At 35.6% G+C, this 10,108-nt stretch overlaps 1 pseudogene; it reads left to right on the top strand.

Moving 5' to 3' along the window:
- Nucleotides 1-1,134: 1,134 nt before the first annotated feature.
- The window catches only part of LOC116741281, a 53,906-nt pseudogene continuing 44,932 nt past the window's right edge, over nt 1,135-10,108 (top strand).

Here is a 10,108-nt window from a genome sequence, read left to right as displayed (position 1 = left end):
GTTCATGTGGGGAGTTTTCTTGGATCCTACCTGTGAGAACCTGGTGATAATCCTGAAGGAAAGCACTTGACAGTGTGAGGAGCCCCGTATGACTCTGGTGCCCAGCAGCTTCTTACTCTCATTCTAGTCCTCACTCAGTCTCCACCACTTCAAAAGTACTAATAGAAGTTGTTCCTATTTGTTTATGGCATCAGGTAGGTGAATCTCAGGTACTGTAACTCTCTGGATGTGCTTGACTCTTTAGATTTTGGGGTAATGGTTTGCCCTGTGATGTCTTTTCTCTGACATTTCTTAAAAAATAATTGAGTTTTCTCTTTTCTCTGACAGTTCTTTAAAAAAATAATTGATTTTCACTTTGTCTTGCTATTTCTTATTGTAAGGTTAGGGGTAACAACTTCTACACTTTTTATGGGAGCTGAAATCAGAAATAACTTCTTCATCTTTTAAATTCCTTGTGCTTTTAAATTTTGCCACCACAGTAGCAATGCAAAAAAATAATAATGTTTATTACTTATTTTTCTGCTACAGTGATCTGACTTACTCTGGAAATATATAGTAGCTCTCTAAGGCCCAGACAAGGATAGATAAAAGGGGTTGGGTGGGTGTTGCTCGGGAAATATAGGAAGACATTGGCATAGACCTTTTCTGGCCTAACAAAGAGTTTGTGCTCTCCACGTGGTACATAATCCAAAGTATGGCTACTTCTATGAGTATAGAATTACTCCTAAATTCTTGGAAGAATCTTCTTTCTCTCACGTACACATACATACACACACACTCAAGGAAGGAAATTTCTAAACTTGATCTCTTCTTGCCTCCTTTTGACAGGTTGCCCTGATCCTAGCCGTGGCCCGTGTCTACTGACATAAATTTTATTCTAAAATCACTTTTTAACTTTTTTTCAGTCATGACATTTAACTCAATTTGGAATTATAAATAAGATTAAATCAAGACATGGTATTTTTCTAGGACAAAGATATAAGGAAATAAATGTTAGCTCATTGTCCTTAGACCAATCTCAGTATCATTACCTTTCAGATTGGAGAACATCAAGGGAATGGGTTGATTGAATGCACTCTTGGGAACAGCTGGAGCCTAGATATTATTTAATAGCCAAGTCCAGGCATGCCCAAGATGACGCCTCCATCGCCAGCCTTCACAGTAAACCCCTCAGAAATGGCCTGGGCTCATTGCCAGAGTCTCCAGTAACAATTAAGTTTTAGGACTGTCTAACAGCTTCAAGAGGATAATATAGAGGATGTTTCTCAGGCTTAGTTAAACCCTCATTTCTTAAAGGTGGTTCTATGAAGGACAATAATAAATTGCCATAGTGATTTGGGGGAGAAATGGGAAGCATGCTGCATGTTCAAAGTCAAAGTGTCTTTGCCATCAAGCTCCATATTCTATGCTTCTCTTGGCATCTTTCTGTCAATCATCATCCCACAAAGACATTTCTGCAGTGGGTTAAATTAATTAAGAAATAATGATCCTGGCAGTGCAGTGGATGGGGAAGGGAGGTGGAAAATGTGGCCTGGGATCTAGAAGACTTATTCTGTTCTAACCAGTCTACCACTGGTTCTTATGAGCTCTCTCCTTAATAATCCTCAACATTTATCAATTTTCACCCTAAAAAAATTATATATCGTTATTTATCTCCTTCTGAGCTCTGCTACCATTTTGTCTCTCTCCTAATCTTCTCCAGATAGTTTATTGCTCAAAGTAGAAGGCTATAAGCATCTATTCCTTTGCTTTATCCTTTCTCGTTGTATAAAAATAAACACAGTTTCTTTGTAAGTGCTCAAGGCATTATGACTTGACCAGTTTTCTCCCAATGACTTTCTGTATGATAACGTACACCTGTGTTGGTCTCTGAGCCTCAGGGTTATGTGTTTTTTATGAAGGAAATTGCTTGACATTTTCCTAAACTTCGGGGTCATCTCCTCACTAAAGCATTTTCCCTGTTTCATACCAGGAGGAACGTGCCAGTGGGTAGTGTGAGTGCCATGATTGATATGCTTAACCATGAGGAGCTGCCCCTGTGGTTGGTGTGGGTGAGTATGAGTCTGGAAGACTTGTTACTCTCTAGAAGGGGGCTGAGGGTAGGTGATTTTACTGATAAGAGGATTGAACTAGAGCCTGTGGGCAAACCTGTGATAGGGCGTTATCTTAGTCTGTTCAGGCTGCTATAACAAAAATACCATAGACTGGGTGAGATGTATTTCCAATAGGTCTGGAAGCTTGGGAAGTCCAAGATCAAGGCAGATTCAGTGTCTGGTGAGGTCTCACTACCTGGTTCATAGATTGCCATCTTCTCTTTGTATCCTTATGTGGAGGAAGGGGCAGGGCATCTCTCTGGGGTCTCTTTTAAAAGGGTACATTTCCCATTTATGAGGGTGGAGCCTGCAGGACCAACTCAACTTCGGAAGGACCTATCGTCAGATATTATCACAGTGGGAGTTAGGGTTCAACATGTAAATTTTGGGGAGATACAAACATTCAGTCCATAATAGGCATTAAGTGTGAGAGTAGACAGAATTGGACTGAGAGGTGTGGACAGAGCCAAAATGTCAGGAATCCACTAAAACATTGACCCAGGCTTTCTAGATACCTGCCTTACCACCATAAAGCTGATGATTTTTTCAGCAGTTTAAATGGTGGTAAGAATAGATGATTACTATATTGGAATATTAATGTGGTATCCCAATAGGCTACACTTAAAAAAAATTCTAAGTGTCAGCAGAGAGGGCACTACTGCAGATTACTGGAGTATAATGGTATTTGGGCACTCTGCAGACATTTTATTCGTTGAGTGGATTGTAAAATTCTGAAAGTTATTCAGGAAGCAGTATTCTTTCCCCACAAAATGGAATGATTCATTTCTTATCAACCACAGGATCTAGGAAAAATATGTACAAGGCAATTCACTTAGCTCTAAGCAATGAACATATGTGTGCAGGTGCATACATACAGAAGTGGTAAAAAATGTAGGTTTACTTTTCTGAATCATTTTCCCAGTTCCTGTAGATAAATGAACTTGGCACATACAATTAGTCAAAATATCTTTGGCAACATGTTTTATTAAACGCTCACAAAAATCACAAGATGTGTCAGAATTAAAGCTCAAAATGATAATGTCACAAAGTCAGTAACTCACAGAGTGGGTATTTCATTATTGATCAAAGTGTGGTTTAATCAGAATTACTCATTTTATAGACTGAGAGTAACACAGAAACCAAATCTTGCCACAGCAACAGGGGCTGAATAGACAGTAAGGAGACTACATCCAAGTCATGATGCTGAAAAAATACACTAAGGCTGGGGATATCAAGCCTGTTGCACAAGGAGGGGTGGTATTATCAGATCACAGTTCATGAAGGCAATCATCATTAAGGTACCCACGATGAATAAATGGGTTTTGCAACAGATGGGAGGATTATATTGATGGGAAACCCAGGGCAAGTGTGATATACAAATCCAAGAAATTATAATCAAGGACAGAGCTACAGGTTCTTAATGTGGGATAGGAATGTATAAAACTGATCCAGTCGAATGAAATTACTGTAGTATTAGAAAGGTTTATAAAAATTATATTACAGAACAGAAAACAAAGCTGAAGTCTAAATACTTAAAATAAAGGACCTAGTTCTAGTTTGGGCTGGAGTAGTATGCTAGTCCTGAGAAGGTAGGTTAAGCTCTAGTAATAAAGAATATCCCAAATCTCATTGGCTTAGAAATACTTATTTCTTGTTCATAACATACTTCATTGAAAGTTGGCTGGGACCCCTGATCTGTGTTATCATCATTGCCTTCTTTTGGGGACCTAGGCTAACAGAGCAGTCATTTTCTAAAACATTTTTAATAATAAGGAAGATGGAAAAAACTACATGGTATAAGCATTAAAATCTCTGCCAAGAAGTGAAATATATCATTTCTTTTTAAATTTCATTAGTCAAAGCACCCTGAGTTAAACAGAGTGGGAGAAGTATAATTATCATACAGGAAGTAGAATAGGAGAAATGTGAAAAATGATAGAGTCTGTTACAACTGGTTATTATGTAAGTTGATTACAAGCCATACACTGTGGGAACTAGTCAAAACTGGACTCTCCATGTATTTTTTTGACGAAGATAAGCTTCAACCTAGAAAATGGGAAAGATGAACTTCTGTTGTAAGTCAGGTATCCTCTCCAGATTTGTGTGTTGGTACAAGTTGATGTGTACCTGTTTGGGGGGGTGATGTTTGTGTGTGTGTGTGTGTGTGTGTGTGTGTGTGTGAATGGAGGATAAAAATGGGATAAAAAGGAATATAAAAGGTTATATAGATCAAGTGGATAAGACAAAAGCATAAAATGGGGCTAAATGATAAAACCAAGGAAGAAGAATTCCAACTTGACTATCTGGGGCTTAGAATCTGTTCTCCTAAGAAAAAGAAAGGGAGAAGGAAATTGGAACAATAGGGAGGGTCTTCTATCTGAGAAAGATGTTACACCAAATCTTTAATTTCTGCAACAGCCCTCCAAGATCAATGTATATATTTAATATGGACACAGCCCATTCTGTAGATGGAGAAACTTGAATCTCACTGAAGACTACAAAGTTGTAGGTCAAGGATTTTAAGCTCGCCACAAGTTATTTTTTTCCAGCCCATTAATATGATGACTCCTTATTTCAACCACCTATGCAGCTCACAAACATTTCCCACACAGTGTGGGATGAATATAAAGTTATAGCAACAAAGAATACTGATCCAATAGGAATCTCTGCCTTGAAAGAACTAAAAACTAAAATTCCTAAACCACTCTGTTAACCAGACATTAAATTTTAGATGAGGTCTTAAGGCTCAGATTGTAACATGCTGCTTTTGTCAAGCTTTTACTTTTGCCGTGGGAAGACTCCCAGGCTTAGGAAAGGGGCTTGTTGAAAGAACACTTTTACATAGAGGCTATTTCTCCTTGACTGGTCAGCATCGTGTGGGATTTTTCTTCCTTTGGAAGAGATATTTAAAGGTGCCTATTACTTGACCTCTACCAGGTAGGCTGCCTTGCAGCTGGCCGTCCTGTGTAAATTTATCCAGACACCTGAGCTCAGCTTTCATCTAAGCACACAGATGAGAGTTGCAGCAGGCTCCCCATCCTTGCTCATTTGGTATTGCAGAGGAGAAGCTCAAGTCCTGTACCTTGTTAAAGGAAGAAACCAACTGCTAAAAGACCTTGGATGTGAATCATGGCATTCTCCCTCAGCTTATTAAAGCCATGTCTATTCCTGTTTGGCCTCTGATACTGTTTTGGTGCTGTCAGGGAGATTTTTTGAGTGGTGAATGAACAGTCAAATATTTTGCAGTTTATTAGCTCCGTGTAGACATGGCCATTTGTCAAGAGAGCCAGCCAACAGCCATCTCAGACAATGCTCTCTCTTAAAAGATTAAGCAGAATTAGTGATATGGACAATTCTGGCAATGGAAGAAAAAAATATTTTGTTTTCCGGTAGACTTTACCTGAAACACCACAACACCAATAATTCTACAGGCACAATGCACTAAGTATATACAAAGTTTAAATTTTTTAATTAACAAATGCTGAATAGAGATGCATTATCTGTTGTTTAAAGCGTTCATGAAGCTGAGCAAATAAAGGCCATTACATTGGATAGTGAACAAACTATCAGAAACAAAAAAAGTTTTAAAGAGCTCTTTAAGTGTTCAGAACTACTGACACATATTCTTGTCAAGTAAAATATACATTCCAACACTTAAGTTAATTCATACTTCACTAACATTAACATGCCATCCATTAGAGTCAATAATTTATTATTTGGATACTTCCCATGCAATAATTTTAGTTAACTTAGTACTATAGTTGGAAATATATTACACATACTGTCTTATTTTTATATTCATAGTTAAACCATACTGTATCACAGGTTCTTAAAAAACAGATTCTAAAAAGAAGTCTGGGGCTTCACTGGTGGCGCAGTGGTTGAGAGTCCACCTGCCAATACAGGGCACACGGGTTCGTGCCCCGGTCCGGGAAGATCCCACATGCTGCGGAGTGGCTGGACCCATGAGCCATGGCCGCTGAGCCAGCGCGTCCGGAGCCTGTGGTCCGCAACGGGAGAGGCCACAACAGTGAGAGGCCCACGTACTGCAAAAAAAAAAAAGCAAAAAAGAACTCTGCTGACAGATGATAAACTTACCAATATGAAAATAAGATTAACACAGGTCATTCCATTTGAAGATTCAGAAAACTACTTTTCAAATTTCGTTTGAATGACAGTGTTCATTATGTTGCTCTGCACAGTTACTTCTGCTTGGAAAAAAATCTTTCTTTAGAATTAATGATTCTACAGGCACAATGCACTAAGTATATACAAAGTTTAAATATTTTTATTAACAAATGCTGAAGAGAGATGCATTATCTGTTGGTTTAAGCGTTCATGAAGCTGCGCAAGTAAAGGCATTACACTGGATAGTGAACAAACAACACTTTTTCTAGTTTTCTAAGATTGGCAAAGAAAAGAAGCATATGCCATGCATCTCATATCTTTGAATTATTAATTTCAATTAATTTGTCAGAGAGCTGGAATAAATCATAGGAAAGTTATCTTTATTTCTGTAATTTTAGACTTTTTTCACTGAATGTTCATTGCTATTAAATATCTTTTAAAATATTGTGTAAATACAACATTTTTATGAAGAGAAATACATATTAATGTTTATATATGTGAACATTGAAAATCCTAACAAGCATAAAGTGAAATATAAAATAATGTATTTATGTGTAATGAAATCGCAGCTATTTTTGTGGGTATATTTTCTTTTTTATATGTTCATTTTTCTACAGTGTATAGTATTTTTGGTTTTTTCTCCTCAAGCTTTATTGAAATACAATTTATGTACAGTAGAATTCACTAACTTTAATCATATGGTTAGATAAATTTGGATAATTTATTTATACTTTTTTTTTTTTTTTTTTGGTACGTGGGCCTCTCACTGTTGTGGCCTCTCCCGTTGTGGAGCACAGGCTCTGGACGCGCAGGCTCAGCGGCCATGGCTCACGGGCCTAGTCGCTCCGCGGCATGTGGGATCTTCCCGGACCGGGGCACGAACCCGTGTCCCCTGCATCGGCAGGTGGACTCTCAACCACTGCGCCACCAGAGAAGCCCTATACTTATTTTTTATTTAATGTTTTATTCTTATTCTAATTTCTTAAGGTAACACCTCAGGTCACTAAATTTAACTTTTTGTAATATACACATTTCAAACTAAAACTTTCCCTATATATACTGCTTTAGCAGCACTCCAGAAATTTGGACATGGTATATATTCATTATTGTTCATTTTAAAACATTTTAGTTACTCTTATTACTTCTTTTTTAACTTGTGGATCATTCAGAAGAATGTTGTTTAATATCTACTTATTCAAAGGTTTTGGTTATGGCAATTGGTTATTTCAAATTAATTCCACTATATTCAGAGAATATGCTTTTTAAAATGTATTTTTATTCATCTTATATATCAGTATATAGATTATCATTGTAAAATTACCATATGCCTTGAATGTGTATTCAGATGTAGTTGGGTGTAGTGTTCTTTAAATATCAGTTATATTAGTGAGTTTGATAGGGATGTTCTGATCTTCATTTTTTTTTTTGCTTTAGTTTTTATGTCTCATTTTATCAATTGCTGAGATGATGTTAAAAGATTCATAATACTATGGGGTTGTCTAATTTTTTAATTAATTTTGTCAGTTTTGCTTCATATAGTTTGAAACTCTGTCATTAGGAACATTCACATGGTTTATCCATTAATTTCTAACATAATTAATGATTTGGTTGAGTCATCTATCATTTTATTTCTTATTTTCTCCTATAATTTTATTTTTGCTTTCTGATTTTTTTAAAATTATTTGAATATATGTTGATATTCAATTTTAATTTTCCCGTTGGCTCTTTATTTGTCTTTTGTGTTATATTTTTGTAGTTACTGTAGCGATTACAACATACATCCTTAATTTTTCACAATTCATTACAGTTAATATTGATTTACTTTACATAAAATAATAAAAATTCCAGCTTTATACATATAGTTGTTTTACATGTTTCATCTAGATCACATATATGATAAAGTCCATAAGACAATATAATAATTTTTGTTTTAATTATTTGAATTATATGAAAATTAAGAATAAAAATAATGTTATTTTGCATTTATTCAAATATTTTCCATTTCCAGTGCTTTTTATTCCTCTCTGAGAATCCAAATTTCTATTAAGTATCATTTGCCTTCAATCTGAAGAAATTCTTTAAATAGTTTACAATGTATATCTCCTGGCAGTAAATTTTCTTTAAACTGAAAATGTCTCCATATCAACTTCATTCTGTAAGGATATTTATACTGTACATAGACTGCCAGATTAACCCTTTTTGGGAACACTTTAAAGGTGTTATTTCATTCTCTCTTCTTTCCTCCATAGTTTCTGAGAAATCAGCTCTTAATAAATCATTGTTCTCTCTCATGTAATGTATTGTTTCTCTAGTTGATTTTTATATTTAGCTTTCAAAATATGACTACATTGTGGCTTATGTCTTGGTGTGGCTTCTGTGTGTTTTTTTCTAATTGGCTAGTTTCTGTCTTTTATCAAATTTGGGAATTTTTCAGCCATTATTTTCCAAATATTTTTACACACTATTTTTTCTCTACCTTCTTTCTGGAACTCCAGTTGCTCATATTTTCAACAATTTGATATCATCTAAAAGGTACTTAAGGTTCTGTTCCCCTTCAAAATCTTTTTTTCTTAGAGCTATTGACATTAAATATTTTCTATTGACCTATCAAGTTTCCTTATTCTTGCCTATGCCACTTACATTTCGCTGTTATTGTAGATACTGCCTTGATCAGTTCTAGAATACCAGTTTATTTCTTTTAAAAATAATTTCTATTTCTCTGATGACATTCCCTATCTCTTTATTCATTGAATGTGTGTTTTGTTTCTCTTCATTGAGGATAGTTGGAATAGTGACTTTAAAACTCTTGGCTGCTAGTTCCAACATTTTGGTTATCTCAGGGTCAATCTCAGTTGATTTTCTTTGATCTTGAAAATATGTTTCAATTTCCTAGGTCTTTGTATATTGGGCTATTTTCTTATTGTATCCTGAGCTTGGAGAACTTGAATTTTGTGATTTTTGTCCTAAGAGAATGGCAAATTTTGTTTCTTGGTCAACAGATCTGATTTTAATTCAGAATTTTTGTTTTTATCCAAGTTGCTTTGAGTTGCCTGCATGTTTGTGGTTCAAAGATATATGTAGATAGAATTAGGACATCCTTTGTCTCTTTGCCTTCCGGATTTCTCCTACTTCTTAGAGGTCGTGAATAGCCAGGGCCAGAAGACTGTGGTTTTTCCAGTGACATCCTTGTTGCTTCCTATACCATGCTGAATGCTTTGGCTCAAATCTAAAAGCCACGACATGAAATCAATTCGTTTAATACCTCTCCTCCGAGTGTGTACACCCCGCAAGATTCTGTCTACTTCTGTTCCCTCTTCAGTGCCTTCAGGTACCTGCTGTTTGTATTATGTTCAGATTTTATAATGATTTGCTGTGTGTGAGTCAGTCTGGTGAGATCTTAGTACTTCCACACTATAGGAACCAGAATTACATTTTAATTTTTAAAAATGCTTTTTTAACGTTTGATTTTCAGCACTGCCACAAAGAAACCCACGTTCAGTATGAACTGTGTAACATTATCAGAAACCTGACATCATCATCATTTGGATTTTTTTCCCCTATATCCATTTAATATAATAGTAATAATATACCAGTATTATATTTGTGTATTTTTATTTTAGTCACATCTACTAATTATGCTCTTTATGTTAGCTGATACTTTATTGTATTTTGATCATTTCTTTAATAATTCTGATGGTTCCTCCCAAAGGATCCCATATAATTTATAGATTGGATTGTTGTTCTAAATTCTTAACATTTTTTCTCTTCCCGCAAATTTTTGTCCTGTTCCTTTACTTTATGGAAAAATACCTCAAGAATGTCTTGCATGTCACTTATTCAGGTTTCAAATATGCTATTTATATAATTTACTACCCTCAATATAAATT

The sequence above is a fragment of the Phocoena sinus genome, chromosome 16, assembly GCF_008692025.1.
Source record: "Phocoena sinus isolate mPhoSin1 chromosome 16, mPhoSin1.pri, whole genome shotgun sequence".
Taxonomy (NCBI): Eukaryota; Metazoa; Chordata; class Mammalia; order Artiodactyla; family Phocoenidae; genus Phocoena; species Phocoena sinus.
The sequence above is the reverse complement of the archived record's forward strand: the minus strand, read 5'-3'. Positions and strand labels throughout refer to the sequence as shown.